The following is a 19,076-nucleotide window of genomic DNA, read 5'->3' as shown; positions in this document are numbered from 1 at the left end:
GCAGGGATAACCAGCATCGCAAGTTGTTGTTTGCAGTTTTGCCATGTGTGCTCATGTACCCATTTAAAAAATTGCGTTATAAACCTTCCCTGGAGTTCCTTGAATCCAACATAGTTGGTTTTATTGAAATCTGTTCTCAAGTTGTAACATGACAAACAAACAGACTGACAGATACAGCTCCTTTTATAATACTCGTGGGCCTGTTGGTCCATTGGGCCAGATTTTCATTGGTGTTCATGGCCTTGGGTGTTTTTGCTAGTCTGAACAAAAACGATAGGTTTCCCAGCCTGGAAGCCTTGGAACTCTAATAATAATAAAAGAGGTCTTTTGGGGTCTTGGTGGTCTTAAGGGTCTTGAGGATCTTAAAGGTTCTTCAAAGGTCGAAGGGGTTTCAGCAGTCTAAAGCATCAAATGGTACATTCCAATAGTACGTAATTAATTAATCTACGTATGTAAAACGTAACACACACACACACACACACACACACACACACACACACACACACACACACACACACACACACACACACACACACACACACACATACACACACACACCTAATCAATTTACAGGAGAGTATTAAAGGGTCTACAGATTCCTTGGTGTCTTTTGGGTATTCAGGGTTTTTTATTTTTATTTTGTGGGGACTTCTGGGTATTTTGAGTCATTGGGGACGTTTTGGTCTTTTGAATCTTTGGGGTATTTTGTATCCTTGCAGTCTTTTGTGTCTTCAGTCTTTTATGTCCTTGGGGTCTTTTGGGTAATCTGGGTATTTTGGGGACTTTTGGGTCTTATGGATCTTTATGGGTGTTTGGGGTCATAAGGATCTTAGGTGTCTTAAAGGGTCGTCAAAGGGATCTTAGCAGTCTAAAGCGTTAAAAGGTACATTTCAATTATACGTAATACACAATTAATTAATAGACTTACGTAATGAAGTCTCAAAAAGTATGCCGCAAGCGTGCGCACAGGCACAGACATGCATAATATATGCATATGCACGTGCAAATACACACACACACACACACGACACAGCTCATCCATTTATAGTATATAAATACAGGGTGTGCCAAATGCAGGTATACAGTTGCTTCTTCATCTCCACCAAGTCCATCTCCACCGCCACCCACTCTATCCTGACAAACTGCATCACTGAAATAAAATCCTGGCTTCAAATCAACTTCCTCAAACTTAACTATGATAAATCTGAAATAATCATCATTGGCCCAAAAACGCTCATAAAATCCACCCATAACTTTGCCCTCAACATCGACGGTATCCCAGTATCCGCCTCCCCTCACATCCGGAATCTTGGTATCATCTTTGACCAAACCCTCTCCTTCGACAAATACACTAAACAGATCACAAAGACAGCCTTCTTTCACCTGAAAAACATCGCCCGTCTCCGTCCATCCCTCTCCTCCGTGGCTGCAGAAACCCTCATCCACGCCTTCATCACTTCCCGTCTGGACTACTGCAATAGCCTCCTTTATGGTTCACCCTCAACAATCACCAATAAACTCCAATACATTCAGAACTCCGCTGCCCGTCTACTCACCCATTCCCGGACCCGTGACCACATCACCCCCGTCCTTTACAAGCTTCACTGGCTCCCCATCTCCCAGAGAATCCAGTACAAAATCCTCCTCTTGACTTACAAAGCCCTCTATAACCTGGCCCCATCCTACCTGGCTGACCTCCTCTCCAGACACACTCCCACCCGCAACCTCCGCTCTGCTGGTACCAACCTCCTGACCACCCCCCCCCCCCCCCATCCGGACCAAATTCAGATCCTGGGGGGACAGGGCCTTCTCCATCGCTGCTCCCACCCTCTGGAACTCACTACCTCACACCATCAGAGACTCCTCCTCACTCACCACATTCAAAACATCACTCAAGACCCACCTGTTCAACACTGCATTCAACATTTAACCCACAGCATCTAACCCCTGACTATCTCCTCTCCTTCTCCCTCCTTTGTGCTTTGAATATTTCCCTATTGATTCTTCTTTTTTTGCAATTGTTTTTATGTTTTGCTATGCATTATGTTTTGCACTCTGTCAAAGCGTCTTTGGGCTTCCTGAAAAGCGCTATATAAAATAAATGCATTATTATTATTATTATTATTATTATTGTTATTATATCATTATTATTATTTTTAATACAGAAAGTTAATGCCTTAGGGTTAAATAAAATAAATAAGAAATTAAATAAATTAATTAACTGTAGACGGAAGCCAAACAGTTCAATCTTGGTTTCAACAGACCGCAGAATCTTGTTTCTCACAGTCTGAGAGTCTTTTAGGTGCTTTTTTTTCAAACTCCAAGCAGGCTTTCATGTGTCTTTCACTGAGGAGAGGCCACTCTGCCATATAGCCCAGATCGGTTGCACTGATGGTTGTCCTTCTGGAAGTTTCTCACATCTCCACACAGGATCTCTGGAGCTCAGCCAGAGTAACCATCGGGTTCTTGGTCACCTCTTACTGTTACGGATTCGTCACTTCCGTCTTTGTGGTTTTCATCCACTGGAAGCATTTTTAGTTGCATGTACTATTATTGTTATAGTTTGAGTGAAATGAAGATAACTGTCTTCAAAAGTGAAAATTAGTGTTTTGAAAGAAAAAACGAAATGGATCGGAAGAAACCGGAAGAAGAAGAGGAGGAGGCTGAAGCGGAGCAAGTGAGGTCGGGAGAGAAAGGCCGATCAGCTTTGAGGTATCGAGCGGACGCTGGCGAACGTTGGTCACGAGCGAATTTTGGTTTCCCCGGGAAAGGTATTCCTGTAACAGAGTCGATATCGCTGTGGCAGATAAACCTGTGTGACGGGTTTTGCGGTTTATTCCAAAAAGTGAATCGTTGTTGGAGAGCAGGTACGCCTCCATTACGGGCCTGTCCGCCATTTCACCTCGTTCCAGCCATTTCACCGCGCCCCAGCCGTTAGCCTGGTTCGCGTGTGTGTTGTGGATTTTGATTGGGAATTCGTGGTTCTCCGTTTGGGAGCCGCTGAATGTTCATACCAGCGTCATTGTCTGGTGAACCGAAGGTATGAATTCCCAGTCGCCTTTTGGGTGAACCTTTGCTTGACAGACGTCGGCCCGACACCCACCCAGCGGCTCTTCCGCAGCGTCGACTGTCAGCCGACCTGGGTTCTGGTCTCAATACGACCTTTTTCTTGTGATCACCGGAGCATGGATCGACTTTGGCCTGGTGCCGGGACTCGGGACAGCGACTTTGGGGGTGTTACATTTCGCTCACGTGGAGCACCGTGAGTTATCGAGTTAAGAAACTGGTGGTACCATCATAGGAATTATATGGTATTTTGTTGTGCAATTGAAGTATATTGTACTTGTGCTGTTATTATTGTGCGATACTAATACAATACTTGGTTTTTGGTAACGACTGATTGGTGTGGTTTCACCATTGGTCATTGGCACACATAATAGCATATCTTTCTGTCATGACTCCTTTCGGGGCTCGGAGGTACACCGTGACCGGGGTTTGGGAAGGAACACGTAACACTTACCAAGGCCCTTCTCCCCCGATTGCTCAGTTTGGCCGGGCGGCCAGCTCTAGGAAGAGTCCTGTTTGTTCCAAACTTCTTCCATTTAAGAATTGTGGAGGCCACTGTGCCCTTGGGAACCTTCAATGCAGCAAAGATTTTTTTGGTAGGCTTCCGCAGATCTGTGCCTCGACACAATCCTGTCTTTGAGCTCTGCAGGCAGTTCCTTCGACCTCATGGCTTGGTTTTTGCTCCGATATGCATTGTCAGCTGTGAGACGTTATATAGACAGGTGTGTGCCTTTCCAAATCATGTCCAATCAATTGAATTTACCACAGGTGGACTCCAATAAAGGTGTAGAAACATCTCGAAGATCAAGAGAAATGGGAGGCACCTCAGCTAAATTTCAAGTGTCATGGCAAAGGGTAGGAATACTTGTCAATGTGATATTTCAGTTTTTTCTTTTTAATAAATTTGCAAAACTTTCTAAAATCCTGTTTTCTCTTTGTCATTATGGGGTATTGAGTGTAGATTGATGAGGGGAAAAAAAAGAATTTAAACGATTTCAGCATAAGGCTGCAACATAACAAAATGTGAAAAAGTGAAGGGGTCTGAATACTTTCTGAATGCACTATATATATATATATGTAATATATATATATATATATATATATATATATATATATATATATATACACACACACTACATGACCAAAAGCATGCGGACACCCCTTCTAATTGGGGAATTCACCCATTGCTGACAGGTATGTATAATCAAGCGCACAGCCATGCAATCTCCATAGATAAACATTGGCAGTGGAATGGGCCGTACTGAAGAGCTCAGGGACTTTCAACGTGGCACCGTCATCGGATGCCACCTTTCCAACAAGTCAGTTCGTCAAATTTCTGCCCTTCTCGAGCTGCCCCGGTCAACTGTAAGTGCTGTTATTGTGAAGTGGAAACGTCTCGGAGCAACAACAGCTCAGCTGTGAAGTGGTAGGCAACACAAGCTCACAGAACGGGACTGCTGAGTGCTGAAGCATGTAGCGCATAAAAATCGTCTGTCATCGGTGGCAACACTCACAACCGAGTTCCAAACTGCCTCGGGAAGCAACGTCGGCACAACAACGGTTCGTCGGGAGCTTCATGAAATGGGTTTCCATGGCCGAGCAGCCGCATACAAGAATAAGATCACCATGCGCAATGCCAAGCATCGGCTGGAGTGGTGTAAAGCTTGCCACCATTGGAATCTGGAGCAGTGGAAACGCGTTCTCTGGAGTGATGAATCGCGCTTCACCATGTGGCAGTCTGACGGACGAAACTGGGGTTGGTGGATGCCAGGAGAACGCTACCTGCCCGAATGCATAGTGCCAACTGTAAAGTTTGGTGGAGGAGAAATAATGGTTTGGGGCTGTTTTTCTTGGTTCGGGCTAGGCCCATTGGTTCCAGTGAAGGGAAATCTTAATGCGATAGCTTACAATGACATTCTAGACCATGGGTTCCTAATCAGTGGGCCACAGCATGTTTTCCAGGTGGGCCACAGAGTGCCCAATATTTGCCCAAATAATATAATCTTTTCACGCACAAGGCCTAAAACAAGAGTTTAATTCTGTGTGTGTTGGTGTTGGCCAGTGGTAGCCACCCATTATTCCCTGCATATATTTTTAGTCTGTTTTTTTATATTTTTTTCCTTTTTTGTTTTTTTTCCAGAAACCCTTCTGAAATGACAAAACGAGGATATGATGAGCAATACATAAAGTTTGGATTCACATCCTTACATGATCGTGGAGAATTAAAGGGACAATGCGTCCTGTGCCAGAAAGTTCTCGGAAATCAATCTTTGTGGCCATCGAAGTTGAAGCTCCATTTGGAGAAGATTCATCCACATCATCAACATAAGGATGTGGACTTCTTCAAGCGAATGGAAGATAACGTGAAGCGCCAGCACTCGGATCAAAGTGGAACATTATTTCAGAAAAACAAGCGTCTTACGGAGGCTTCTTATGCCGCCAGTCTCCTCATTGTGCAACAGAAGAAACCTCACACAGTTGGAGAGACTCTGATCAAGCCATGTGCTCTGAAGATGGCTAGGATTCTGCTTGGAGAAGAAGCTGAAAAAAAGTTCAACCAAACTTCTCTGTCAAATATTATGGTTCAAAGGAGGATTGCTGACTTGTCTAGCGACATAAAATAACAGGTGATTGCTAAAATCAAAGATGCTGCATTTGGATTGTTCTCAATTCAGTTGGATGAATCCACAGATGTTTCATCCTGTTCCCAGCTTCTTGCCTTCGTTCGGTATGTGAAGGGTGATTCTATCAAGGAAGAATTCTTATTCTGCCGTTCTCTCAAAAGAAATACCAGAGCTGTGGATGTGATGGAAAAAGTAACATTATTTGACCATGAGGAACTGAACTGGCACAATCTCTGTAGAGTGTGCACCGATGGTGCCCCAGCTATGCTAGGAGCAAAAAGTGGCTTCCAAGCACTTGTTCGAAATCTATCTCCAGGCATCATTTCTGTTCATTGTCTGATTCATCGGCAAACTCTTGCTTCAAAAACCCTTCCATCTCATCTTCAGAATGTTCTTGAACAAGTCATCAAAATTGTGAACTACGTGAAAAGCAGTGCTTTGAATTCCCGACTGTTCAAGCAATTGTGCACAGAAATGGATTCAGAGCATAAGAACCTGCTTTACTACACCAAGGTGCGTTGGCTATCAAAAGGAAATGTTGTGGCACGAGTGTTTGAACTCCGAGAAGAGATGCAGAGTTTCCTACAGATGCAAGAAAAGCACAAACTTGAAGCTTCCTTCCATGAAAAGCTGTGGGTCTTTTGCCTCACATACCTTGTGGATTTTTTTGATCAACTGAACAGATTGAATCTAAAGTTGCAAGGAAAGGGAACAACTATCATTCAGTTCATTGACGCTCTCAGTGCATTTATACAGAAGCTTGAAAACTTGAAATGAAAGGCTGAGGAAGGGAACTTTGCCATGTTTGAATCTCTTTAAGAAGTTACTGTTAATGAGCCGTTGGATCCTGGCGTTGCAAAGGATGTTGTGACACACCTCAGAGAGAAGCCGCTCATGAGGAATCCTTTTCTTCTTAAAGTCAGTGACGTCCAGGGTGACCTGCAAGATGAACTGATTGAATTTCAAAATGATTCTGGATGCAGAGATGTCTTTGAAATTTCCTCTATCTCTGAGTTTTCATGAAAAATGATGGGAAGCTACCCCAACATTGCAAAGGAATGCCTTCGGAAACTCCTGCCCTTTGCAACAACTTATCTTTGTGAATCAGGCTTCTCAACGTTGGTGCAGCTGTAGACGAAGGCTCGGAACCGCCTTGAATGTGAGGCAGATCTTATATGTGCGCTTTCTACAACAGAACCAAGCATTTGGAAACTGGTGCAGAAAATTCAGGAGAACATCTCTCATTAAAGTAGCTTTAGGTTAAACTGTTTTGAGTTTTTTTTTTCAATTGGCAGATACTGCAATGTTTTGTGTTACAGCCCACAAGCAAAGCACCCTGGAGATGAGTTTTCAAATATTTTTTTATTTTCCTGGTTATTATTGCAATGTGTTAATAGAGTTTCATTTATTAATTTAAAATAAATATTTGTTTTTTATGGAAAAGCCTTGAAGTCTGAACTGTTCATTTGCCTTTTCAATTGATTTTCTTGATGTTCTGTTCTAAAAATTTCGCGCAAGACCCTTTGTCACAAATAAATTTGCTTTACTTCACTCGCATTCATTCATTTCACTAAGAAATTGTTCAAATGAGAAATATTGTTCCATTAAATACTATAAAAGTCTAAATTGAATGAAGGTGTGGTTCTTATTGACATTTCTTTGGTTTCAAAAAATTGCTATGATCCCCATTGGGCCATGACATGTCAGGTCAAAAGCCAGTTGGGCCACATCGCAAAAAAAGTTGGGAAACGCTCTAGAATCTAGACAATTGTGTGCTTCCAACTTTGTGGCAACAGTTTGGGGATGGCACTTTCCTGTTTCAGCATGGCAATGCCCCCGTGCACAAAGAGAGGTCCATACAGAAATGGTTTGTCGAGATCAGTGTGGAAGAACTTGACTGGCCTGGACAGAGCCCTGTCCTCAACCCTATCGAACACCTTTCGGACGCATTGGAACGCCAACTGTGAGACAGGCCTAATCGCCCAACATCAGTGCCCGACGTCACTAATGCTGTTGTGGCTGAATGGAAGCAAATCATTGCAGCAATGTTCCAACAACTGGTGGAAAGCCTTCCCAGAAGAGTGGAGGTTGTTGTAGCAGCAAAGGGGGGGGGACCAACTAAATGTTAATGCCCATGATTTTGGAATGAGATGTTCGATGTTCGGGTGTCCACATACCCTTGGTCATGTCGTGTATTTCTGAAAGAGCAAATGTTCAGCCTTAACTCTTTTTGTGAGTTTTGAGGGAAGATTGTATCAACTTTTTTTTTTGTGTGCATAGTCGAGCCTCGTGGAAGAGGTAGTGCTTACTAGTACAGGATAAAAGGAACAGCAGAGAGAAGAGGAAATACCAGCAGCAGTTCTGAAGGACAAGATTGGGGAGGGGGGGGTGGTGGTGGGGGTTGAGAGGAGGCAGACAAACTATGGGTGTAGGAAGGAATTGTGGGGAAGGAGAGTATGCATGGGGTGTACGAGATGGATACAGAAGGGAAAATTGGAAATTTGGAAAGAGGGGTGGGAGGAAGTGTTGTGGGTATTTAAAGAGGGTAGAAAATATCATGGTGTTGGATTGAGGACGATCTGAAATGGTGGTGAACCTGGAAGGATGAAGACCTGGAAGACCTTTCTCATTCAACCTTCCAGGTCTTTTGAAAACCTGGAAGAATGAATGATATTGAACATGATTTGGGAGTTGGTTCCACATGTGGGGTGAAAAGAGGAACCAAATGAGTGGAGATGAGCAGTGTTCCTGGATTTCGATAGTTTCACCAGAAAGGGGTTTATGGTGGACCGTGTTGGTCATGCAGAAACCTGGGGGGGACAAAGCATAGCAAGAGCAGAGTGTGCAATACCAGAAAGGAGGCGCTAAAAGACAGAGAGACCACCGACCTGTCTGCGATGGCAAAGTGATAGGCCCATAGATCCAGCTTCATCACGGGAGATTCCAATTATTTTATACATTACTATGTTGGTGAAATTAATTATTTGTGTACCGAGCTTAACTTTTCTTTTGTATGACCTAAGAATACGAGTGGATATTGTTCAATCAGGGATAGTATGGAATTTGATATGATAGGAGGACCATAGAAAACAACAACAATCCCATGAAGAATGGAAAAAATGAGGACAGTAAAAGCAATCTCATGATGGGTGGGTTTGAATCACTGCTCACTGTCGTCACCCGGGATGGCGAATGCTTTGAGAAAAGTTTACTTTGGATTTGGCCGACGTAAAAAAGAGGAGTTGTTAGTGCATTAATTTAGATACCATGAGCAGAATTGTAAGACTTTATTATGCCTACAAAGTTTGGCATTGATGAGGGAGGACATCGGCAACCTTTCATTCATGTAGTTTACCCCATAAGCTTCACTGCAGCAGAATTAATTTTTATTTTATTGAAGATCTTCAAGGGTACAAAAGATGCAGCCTTCTCTATAGCTATCTATCTAATCTACCAACCCCCCTCCCTCCCTTCCTTTCATTTTTGGCTTTGCTCACCTCTCTTCCACCAAAAGCTCATGGTGTCAGCATTGATTCAAAGTATTTCATTTCAGGTTCTGAAAATAAGTTATAAAGATAACCAGCATAACTTGCAGATCTTTGTCAAGAAATGATTGGATTCCAGGCCCGATTCTTTCATATAGTCTTTATAAAAAATATAAAAAGGGAAAACTTTTTACATAAAAAGACAAAAAGTAGAGCAAACTTAAAGCTTTCTCCACCATTCCATATTTATGGGCAAAATACGTATGGGTGGAAAACAATACGGGAATGGAACGAGTTTTGAAAATCCTCTCTGCCCCTCCTCTTTCCACCCCTCCTCCCCCCCCCCCCCCCCACCCCTGCACTCCCACCCACTTAGTGGCCAAAACTTTGACAATCGATGGAATTGAAGAAGTCATTGTGTAAAAGACTGCATTGTGCTTGTAACAGAAAGAAAAAACGAAAGTCATGAATGGGTGGTTGAGGGAGTTTGCTCAGGGATTGTTAAATATTCATTTTATGCTTGTATAAGCCCTACACACAAGACAACCTGAGTACACGTCTTGAAAAAGAAACCATAAGCCAAAGTATTTTGGGCTTTGGGCATTGTTCATCAACAAACATCATTCCCGGCCTTACAGCACAGCAATGAGCCAATGCAGTCGCACTGACGGTCCACATGCAAACCACCAATGAAAACCAAATGCAGAATGGAACGAGGCGGACTCTGATTTCTCCCTCGGTGTTGTCATGATAGCTTCGGGAGAGACTTGCACAACCCTTAATTAGATTTCCAGAGTTAACAAGAAGTTGTGCAAATTGTTCCTAAGTTGAGGGCTGCGATCCGAGATCTCTCATTGTTCCCGGTTATAGCCAATTCGTAATATTTTATGTCTGCCAAGTCCATTGAGGGCTTCCACCCATTATCATCTTTCTTCAAGAGATAACGCCGGTGTGAACACCCTCTGAAAATTTTCAAGCAGCGAGCGTGAAGGAATTTCCGCTCCTTGCCAGTTTCTCATTGAATTGTGAACTTGTGGAATACCCTCCCTTCTGATGTGGTTATAGGACCATCAATTGCTGTGGTTAAAGCTAGACCGGAAGCTGTGTGAGCCCATATATGCCCAGACATTATTTCGCCTTTGTCATTAAAAATACATTCTATTCCACTTTTTTGTCTGTCCTTTTCAATAAAGTTTGTCTGTACAACAGTGTCCTTTATGGATACGTAATATCCAATAGTGTTACGGATATGGTGTGAGAAATGGAGAAGGTGAAAGGATTTTGGAGTTTGCTGATGGAGCTGATTTGTTGATTTGTAATACTCAGTTCCAGAAAGAGGATAATAAGCTTGTTACATACACGTCAGGTGGGTCGACGACAACCGTTGACTACCTGATGGTGCGTAGGCGAGATAGGGGGCACCTCCGGGACATAAAGGTGATCCCGGGGGAGGAGGCTGTTTCACAGCACCACTTGGTTGTCCGACATAAGGGTGAAAGGTGCGAGGAGAGCTCGGCGGGTGAAGTACCAACCGAGAATGAAGGTGTGGAGGTTGAAAGAGGTGACAGTAAGGGAGACATTAAAATAGAGGCTGAGTAGGGTCGAGGATGATGTGGTTGAGCTTGAAAGTGGTTGGATGTCAATGAAAGCTAGTCTGTTGGGAGCCGTTGGTGAGGTATGTGGATGGACAAAAGGACCACCCAGGCACTCGGAAACATGGTGGTGGGATGATGAAGTTGGAAAGAGGATTGACGAGAAGAGGAAGAAGTTCAAGGAGTGGCAGAAGGCGAAGGGTACGGGAGCAGAAACAGCAGAGCATGAAAGTTATAAGGCAGCCAAGAAGGCTGCAAAGAAAGAGGTAGCAAAGGTGCAGGAGGCATGTAGGAAAATGTTCGGAGAACGCTTGGATTCGGAAGAGGATCAGAGAGCAGTATTCAGGATTGCAAAGCAGATAGCGAAAGAGAGGTGTGATGTGATGGGGGTGAGTTGCTTGAAGGATGAAGTGGGACAAATCGTTGTGGACCCAGATGGAATTAAAGGAAGATGGAAAAGATATATGGAAATGCTGTTGAATACAGAGAATGAATGGGATGGCAACATAGAGAGTAACCCAGTTTTAGGACCGGCAGAGAAGATAACTGAGAAGGAAGTTGAGGAAGCGATAAAAGCAATGAAGAGTAGAAAAGCGGGAGGGCCGACGGGAGTTGTGGGAGATATGTTGAAGGCAGCAGGAAGTTGGGGTGTGAAGAGAATGACAGACATCTGTAATCTGGCGGTGAAAGAAGGCCGCATTCCAGTGGATTGGGAACTGAGTACCCTCGTCCCTCTATACAAGGGGAAAGGTGACCCTCTAGAGTGTGGCTCGTACCGAGCGATAAAGTTATTGGAGCATGGAATGAAGGTATTGGAAAGGGTGTTGGAGAGGAGGATAAGGAAGAAAGTGAAGATCGACGAAATGCAGTTTGGATTTATGCCAGGAAGAGGAACGACAGACGCGCTTTTTATTGTGAGGCAGTTGCAGGAGAAGTACATGGAGAAGAGGAAGAAGTTGTTTCTTGGGTTTGTTGATCTGGAGAAAGCATTCGATAGGGTTCCACGCAAAGTATTGACATGGGCAATGAGGAAGTTAGGAGTGCAGGAATGGTTGATCAGAGTAGTGATGGCAATGTACAAAAGCGCGCACAGCTGTAAGGACGAAGGACGGGAACAGTGGTGAGTTTGAGGTGAAGGTGGGAGTGCATCAGGGGTCGGTACTAAGTCCACCACTATTTGTAGCTGTGATGGAGGTGCTGGCTCAGAACATAAAGGAGGGTTTACCGTGGGAGTTGTTGTATGCAGATGATCTGGTGTTGATTGCGGAAAGTATGGATGGACTGAAGGAAAAGATGAACAAGTGGAAGGAATGTATGGAGACAAAAGGTCTGAAGGTGAATATCGGAAAGACGAAGGTGATGGCAAGTGGTAAAGCATGTGGTGAGGTGGAAAGAACTGGGAAGTGGCCCTGTGCTGTGTGCAGGAAGGGTGTCGGAGTGAACTCCATTCAATGTACAATGTGTGCTGAGTGGGTTCATCAAAAATGTAGTGGTCTGAGAGGGTCTTTAACCAGTGTGGCAGCTACATTTAAATGTAAGGTGTGCACAGAGGGAGCTGCAGATGGAGGAAATGTTGAGTTGGATCTTGGAGACGGCGTGAAGCTGGAAGGTGTGAAAACATTTTGCTACCTCGGAGATATGCTGAATGGAGAAGGTGGATCAGACTCGGCAACGGTTGCTAGAGTGAGATGTGCATGGAAGAAGTTTCGGGAACTGAGTGGCGTGCTGATGAGGAGGGGAGTGTCGTTAAAGCTGAAGGGAAAAGTGTTTGCTGCATGTGTGAGAAGTGTTGTGATTTATGGGAGCGAGACATGGTTAATGAACGTAGAGCAGCAACGAATGTTGGAAAGGGTGGAAATGCGAATGGTTCGATGGATGTGCGGAGTATCGTTGAGAGAGAGGAAGACAAATGATGAATTGCGAAAAATGATGGGAATAGAGCCTGTGATTGATGCTGTGAAGAGGAACAGGTTGAGATGGTTTGGTCATGTGTTGAGGAAGGATGAAAGTGACTGGTTGAGAAGAGTGATGGAAATGAATGTAGAAGGAAGTAGAGGACGGGGAAGACCGAGAAAGACTGGGCTAAAGATGTTGGAAGAAGAAATGCAGGCAAGGGGGTTAACAAGGAGAGATGCAGAAAATAGGGCAAGATGGAGAAGATTGTCACGGGGACCGCAAGGCTAACCCCCGCTCTCCCAGGGAAAATGGCCTTAAAATGCTTGTTGTTGTTGTTTTGTTGTTGTTTTGTTGTTGGTGTTGTTGTTTTGTTGTTGTTGTTGGTGTTTTGTTGTTGTTGTTGTTGTTGTACAATAGTGTCCTTTGGCAACTCAAGTCCGAATATTTGTCTGCACCAAGTAGATTAAAAAATTGACACAATAGATCCATGAAAATGATCATCATGGAGCTAACGGCTCTACAAAGGTCAATGTCAATGATTGTGATTATGATGATGAATATTTGTCATTTGGTATCACTTGAAATTCTGCCCCATAATGAAAACAAATGTATTTTTTTTGCCAAAAAACGGGACACTGCAAATCAAGACTGAACACTTTATGCCTCCCAGGAACCGTAAAAACCATAAATATAATAAATGGATATTTCAAATCGATACTGGTTCTTGGATGTATTATGGCAGGTGATTTGTGTACTACAGTGTTAAAGGATTTAATTAAATTTAAATAAAATAAAGATTATAACAGTCATATAAATAAATTCATTCTGGGTTTTACCACCATTTTCCTCAGTCTATTACTTCGAATCTCCCTATCTAACAAATTACATTAGTTTGTGCCTGGTGTTTTTGGCCTTTATGACGTCCAAAACAGTAAGACTGTCTGAAATGGTGGTTAACAGCTGTCTTGAAGACGTGGAGGGAAGAATGAGATGGAAGAGAATGTAGAAGTTGGTTTGACATTTGGGGAAAAAAGAGGAATGAATTGGTGGAAGTTAGCAGTGATCATGGGTTTTGGGTAGTTTCACCAGAAGGTGGTTGTTGATAGACTGTGTGAGCCCTGCAGAAACCCTGGTGGGAGTGTAGAAGTGGGGGTAAAGGGGGGGTGGGGTTATCACAAAGCACAGAAAGAGCAGAGGGTAGAATTGCAGAAGACCAGAAAGGAGGTGGTAGAAGACAGAGAGACCACTGACTTGTCTGCATTGGTGAGGTGAGGTGAGGCCCATACACTCTGCTTCATTGCGGAAGATTCCAATAATCTTGAAGGCCTTGGGTTCCATGGTGTCAAGCTGAGCAAGATGTGAGTGAGGCAGGGAAGCCAGCCCAGAGGGGGGAGCAGTAGATGCTGTAGATTCAGTAGTAGTAGTAGTAGTAGTAGTAGTAGTAGCTGTAGTAGATGCTTCATCTACATCAAGCTGTAGATGAAGGACTTCAAGGTGGATAGGAGTTTGGGTATGCCAAGGAAGGACTTTGTACAATGGAGGATTCCCATTTAGCGGGTGGCTTTGAATGCCAACTGAAATGTGGGTTGCCCAAGAAAGATAATGGCTGATAGTGACACTTGGGAGTTTGAACGACTTGATTACCACGAAGGGATTGTTAAGAAAGTAGATGGGGAGGAAAGGGGAAGGCATGGGATGTTGTTGCCAGACGGTACTTTTGGAGAGAGATAGTGAGAGTGACACAAGTTTTTTTTTTTACACAAAGTAAAATACCGTTTTTGAAACAAAAGCTTGTTGTTTGTACACGTTTTCTGATGCAAGTCACTATTATAGGGCAGAAATGTGTGTTTCAGCAAATTGTGTGTATTTAGCTTGCACACAGCAAAATAACACATTTTACACAGGAAACCTTATTTGTGCAAAAACATTCAATCCTTATATTAAGAGGATTGTTCAGAAAGTAGATGGGGAGAGAGGAGAAGGGAGTGGTTGCCAGACGGTCCTTTTGGAGAGTTTTTTTGTTGTTGTTATAGCCTGAATTAAAAAAGGATAAGATAAGGTTTTTTTTGTCACTGATCTGCACATAATACCCCATAATATCAGTGGAATTTCTTTTTTTAGAAACTTTTACAAAATAAACAACAAAATATATAGAAATTTAATAATTATAACAAATAATTTATTGAAAACTAGCAGAAGTACCCAGCGTTTCTGGTTGGCGGAGGGGAGGGGAGGGAGTGGAGAGGAGGAGGTGGAGAGGGGAGGTTGGGGGGGGGGGGAGAAGGGGGGAGAGGGGGAAGGCGAGGAGGGGGGGAAGAGGGGGTAGGGGAGGAGAGGGGGGAAGGGGAGGGTGGAAGGGGAGAGGAGGAGGGGGGAGGCAGGAGAGGAAGGGGGTTCATGTATATGCTGGTGGGTGAATGTGGTTCATGTTTCTGAGTTAAGTGTGATGCCGATCAGGAAGAAGAAGCAGTACTACCAAATTCGTATACTTCCGGAATTGTTTGATTTATTTGTATTCAAATGTCTTGTGAATATTTTGTATTTATTTATGTGAATGTGACTTGTATATAACTATCATTAATTTAAAAAAGATTAGGCACTATTGAGCGATTATTTTTTTTAAACTCCAAAAAAACGATGCTTTTTCAATTTTTTTTTTTTTTGCCTGAAACACTCCCAGGCACTCACTGATGAACCTCTAAAAGTTTGACGAAGATCCGTTCAGCCATCTCTGTGAAAAATGGTGACAGACCGACAGACATCTCTCTTATGTAGTAGACTAGCAGAAGTACCCGGCATTGCCGGGCGGGGGAGGGGAGGGGAGGGGGAAGAGGAGGGGAGGAGAGGGGGGGAGGGGGGGGGAGGGGAGGAGAGGGGGGGAGGGGAGGAGAGGGGGGGGGAAGTACCCGGCAATCCGTGTATAAACGTGAGGGAGAAGAGGAAGAGGGGGAGGGGGAGGGGGGGAGGAGAGGGGGGGAGGGATGGGAGAGGAGAGGGGTGGGAGGGGGGAGAGGGTAAGAGGGAGGGGGAGGGGGAGGGGGTAGGGTGGAGGGGGAAGGGAGGGGGAGGACGGAGGGGGGAGGGGAGGGGGAAGGGGAGGGCCAGTCCACAATGACGTTGCAGTTCTCATGGTCGGAGAGCAGCACAACAATCGCGACATCGTCCTGAATCTTCGCAACAGCACGAAGCGGATTTTGGAGACTCACCGATCCTGTGACGCCCTCCAGTACCGGCGTTGCCGGGTGGGGGAAGGGAGACCCGTACATTCCCAACCCGTACATTGGCCCTCTCGACTCAAGCTCACTCGGACAAAAGCCTCGCACAAATTACACCGTGAAGGCCCAATGGCCATGTCTATGCCACAAATCAAGTACGTGAGCGAGTCGGGCGCACTGAATTGAAAATATATAGAACGCTCATACTCAGTGAAAAGTGAAGCCAACTGGCGGCGGGGATGGAATAACTCACATTATTTCAACCTGAGAGGTGTTTCACCTCGCTCCGGTGGATTTACCTGCCGATGCGCTTATTACTTGGATTTGTCCCAATGGAGCAAGGTGATTAAGAGGTCAAAGGATACCAGAGTCAACGACCCTGAAGTTCAGCTACATCTTAGCTCGGCCACAGCTAAATACAACACAAACTATACATGAATAGGCTAACAACGGCACGTTAACATTTTTTTTTTTTTTACTTTACTTTAAACACTTATCGCAGACTCATGCGGCACACTCAATTGATTGTGCTTATTTGGAACATCACGTGATCGCTCTGAGCGAATCAGCGCGCTGCCACCGGTCAGAATCCGTGTATAATATTCCTCGCTGAAAAAAAATCTATGTGAAACATGCTACTATCTATGCTAAATCATGCTAAATGATGCTAAATGCTAATCATGCTAAAATAAAATCGATGCTACTTGCTGGTGGCAAGGAACATCACGTGATCGCGTCACGAACATCATTCGTGATCACGTCATCACGTGATCGTGATCGTTATCAATGAGCGCGAATGAGCGAATCAGCGCGCTGCTCTGCCACCGATTCAGATTCGCTGATAAAAAATATGGATCTAAAGATGAAAGAAAAAAAAACCTATGTGGTGTGAATGGCAATGTTCCTCGCTGAAATGTGAAAAAACGCAATCGCTTTTCGCTCTGAAATACGTGCGAACGCGTAACTGAGTTAATGGCGGCAAGGAACATCACGTGATCGCTCTGAGCGAATCAGCGCGCTGCTCTGCCACCGGTCAGATTCGGTGCATAATATTCCTCGCTGAAATGCGCTGAGGTAAAAATATGGGAAAAAAATATTATGAAATAAATTTTTAGGTCGGCCATGTTCTTCCCAGGCTCAATGGCCATGTCTGTGCCAAATATCAAGTACGTGAGCCTCTCCGTTTAGGAGTCTACCGGTAACATTACACACACACACACACAAACTGTGTTTTATATATACACAAAGAATTAAGTTAAGCACCCCCCCCGTTTTTTTACAACCTCGCACATTACAAGTTTGTTGTCATCAAAACAGTGTAATATACCCATGATATTGCTATATTTTCTGGAGAAGTGATATTATGGTCACATAAAAACATAACAATCATGCCGTTTTCAATATTTTATTCTGAATAATTTAAGGTGAAATTTTTTGGGAATTTTAGGCATATTTTCACCTCAATTTAAGTATGGAGCTATAGGTCCATCACGGACAGTGTGGATGACGTTTATGTTTTCTAACGTACAGTCATTGTTCTGAGAAGACCTCTAGCGATCTTTGCGTCAATAACGTGTGTAGGACCCACGTGATCGGATCACTGACTCAACCCTACGCCTCATAGACCCTGTAAGCCGTCGTATGCGTTGCTGTGGCAGGTTGTTCCATTCCCGATGTAATGCACGTTCCAATTCATCCAGATTGGCTATTGGAGGGACCATCTTCGCAATTTGTCGTCCCAACATGTCCCGAACGTGCATTACATCGGGAATGGAACAACCTGCCACAGCAACGCATACGACGGCTTACAGGGTCTATGAGGCGTAGGGTTGAGTCAGTGATCCGATCACGTGGGTCCTACACACGTTATTGACGCAAAGATCGCTAGAGGTCTTCTCAGAACAATGACTGTACGTTAGAAAACATAAACGTCATCCACACTGTCCGTGATGGACCTATAGCTCCATACTTAAATTGAGGTGAAAATATGCCTAAAATTCCCAAAAAATTTCACCTTAAATTATTCAGAATAAAATATTGAAAACGGCATGATTGTTATGTTTTTATGTGACCATAATATCACTTCTCCAGAAAATATAGCAATAACATGGGTATATTACACTGTTTTGACGACAACAAACTTGTAATGTGCGAGGTTGTAAAAAAAACGGGGGGGGTGCTTAACTTAATTCTTTGTGTATATATAGATGTGCCATGTGGCAAACTAAAGAAAAGGCCCCTTTATATGGTATGTGCCATGTGGCAAACTATAGAAAAGGCCCCTTTATATGGTACTAGCAGAAGTACCCGGCATTGCCGGGCGGGGGAGGGGAGGGGGAGGGGGAAGGGGAGGGGAGGGGGAAGGGGAGGGGAGGGGAACGGGGGGAGAGCGAGCCCCTTGGTAAAGCGAGCGATTTTTTTTTTTCATAGCGTTCATAGCGTTTCATAGCGTTCATAGCGTTTCATAGCGTCATAGCGATTTTCTTTTTCATAGCGTCATAGCGTTCAGAGCGTTTCATAGCGTTATAGCGATTTTTTTTTTCATAGCGTCATAGCGTCATAGCGTTCATAGCGTTTCATAGCGTTTCTTAGCGTCATAGCGTTCATAGCGTCATCACGTTCATAGCGTCATAGCGATTTTTTTTTTCATAGCGTCATATCGTTCATAGCTTCATAGCGTTTCATAGCGTCATAGCGTTCATAGCGTTCATAGCATTCATAGCGTTCATAGCGTCATCGCATTCATAGCGTCATAGCGATTTTTTTATTCATAGCGTCATAGCGTCATAGCGTTCATAGCGTCATCACGTGATCGCTCTGAGCGAATCAGCGCCCACCTGCTCTGATTCCGTTGATTCCGTGCGCTGAAATGCGCTGAGGTAAATATGAATAAAAAATATGGATCGTCAAATATTTTGAGTTCGGCCATGTTCGTCCCAGGCTCAATGGGCATGTCTATGCCAAATATCAAGCACGTAAGCCTCTCCGTTTAGGAGTCTATCGGTAACATTACACACACACACACACACACACACACACACACACACACACACACACACACACACACACACACACACACACACAAACTGTGTTTTATATATATAGATGTGCCATTTTAGAGTCCCTGTATATAGAGAGTTGTGTCAACTCAAATTTGGACGCCATTTTATGTCTAAGTGTGTCGGATTAGATATACTA

At 44.0% G+C, this 19,076-nt stretch overlaps 1 protein-coding gene and 1 pseudogene across 5 annotated transcripts in view; both read left to right on the top strand.

The window, feature by feature from the left end:
- Nucleotides 1-19,076, top strand: part of MYO18A (myosin XVIIIA) — a 377,134-nt gene that overhangs the window by 14,239 nt on the left and 343,819 nt on the right. The window lies entirely within an intron of this gene.
- Nucleotides 5,090-6,525, top strand: LOC144892629 (zinc finger BED domain-containing protein 5-like; annotated as a pseudogene).

Source organism: Myxine glutinosa, chromosome 6, assembly GCF_964187855.1.
Source record: "Myxine glutinosa chromosome 6, kmMyxGlut1.1, whole genome shotgun sequence".
NCBI classification, from domain to species: Eukaryota; Metazoa; Chordata; class Myxini; order Myxiniformes; family Myxinidae; genus Myxine; species Myxine glutinosa.
This window is presented reverse-complemented; position numbering and strand designations above follow the sequence as displayed.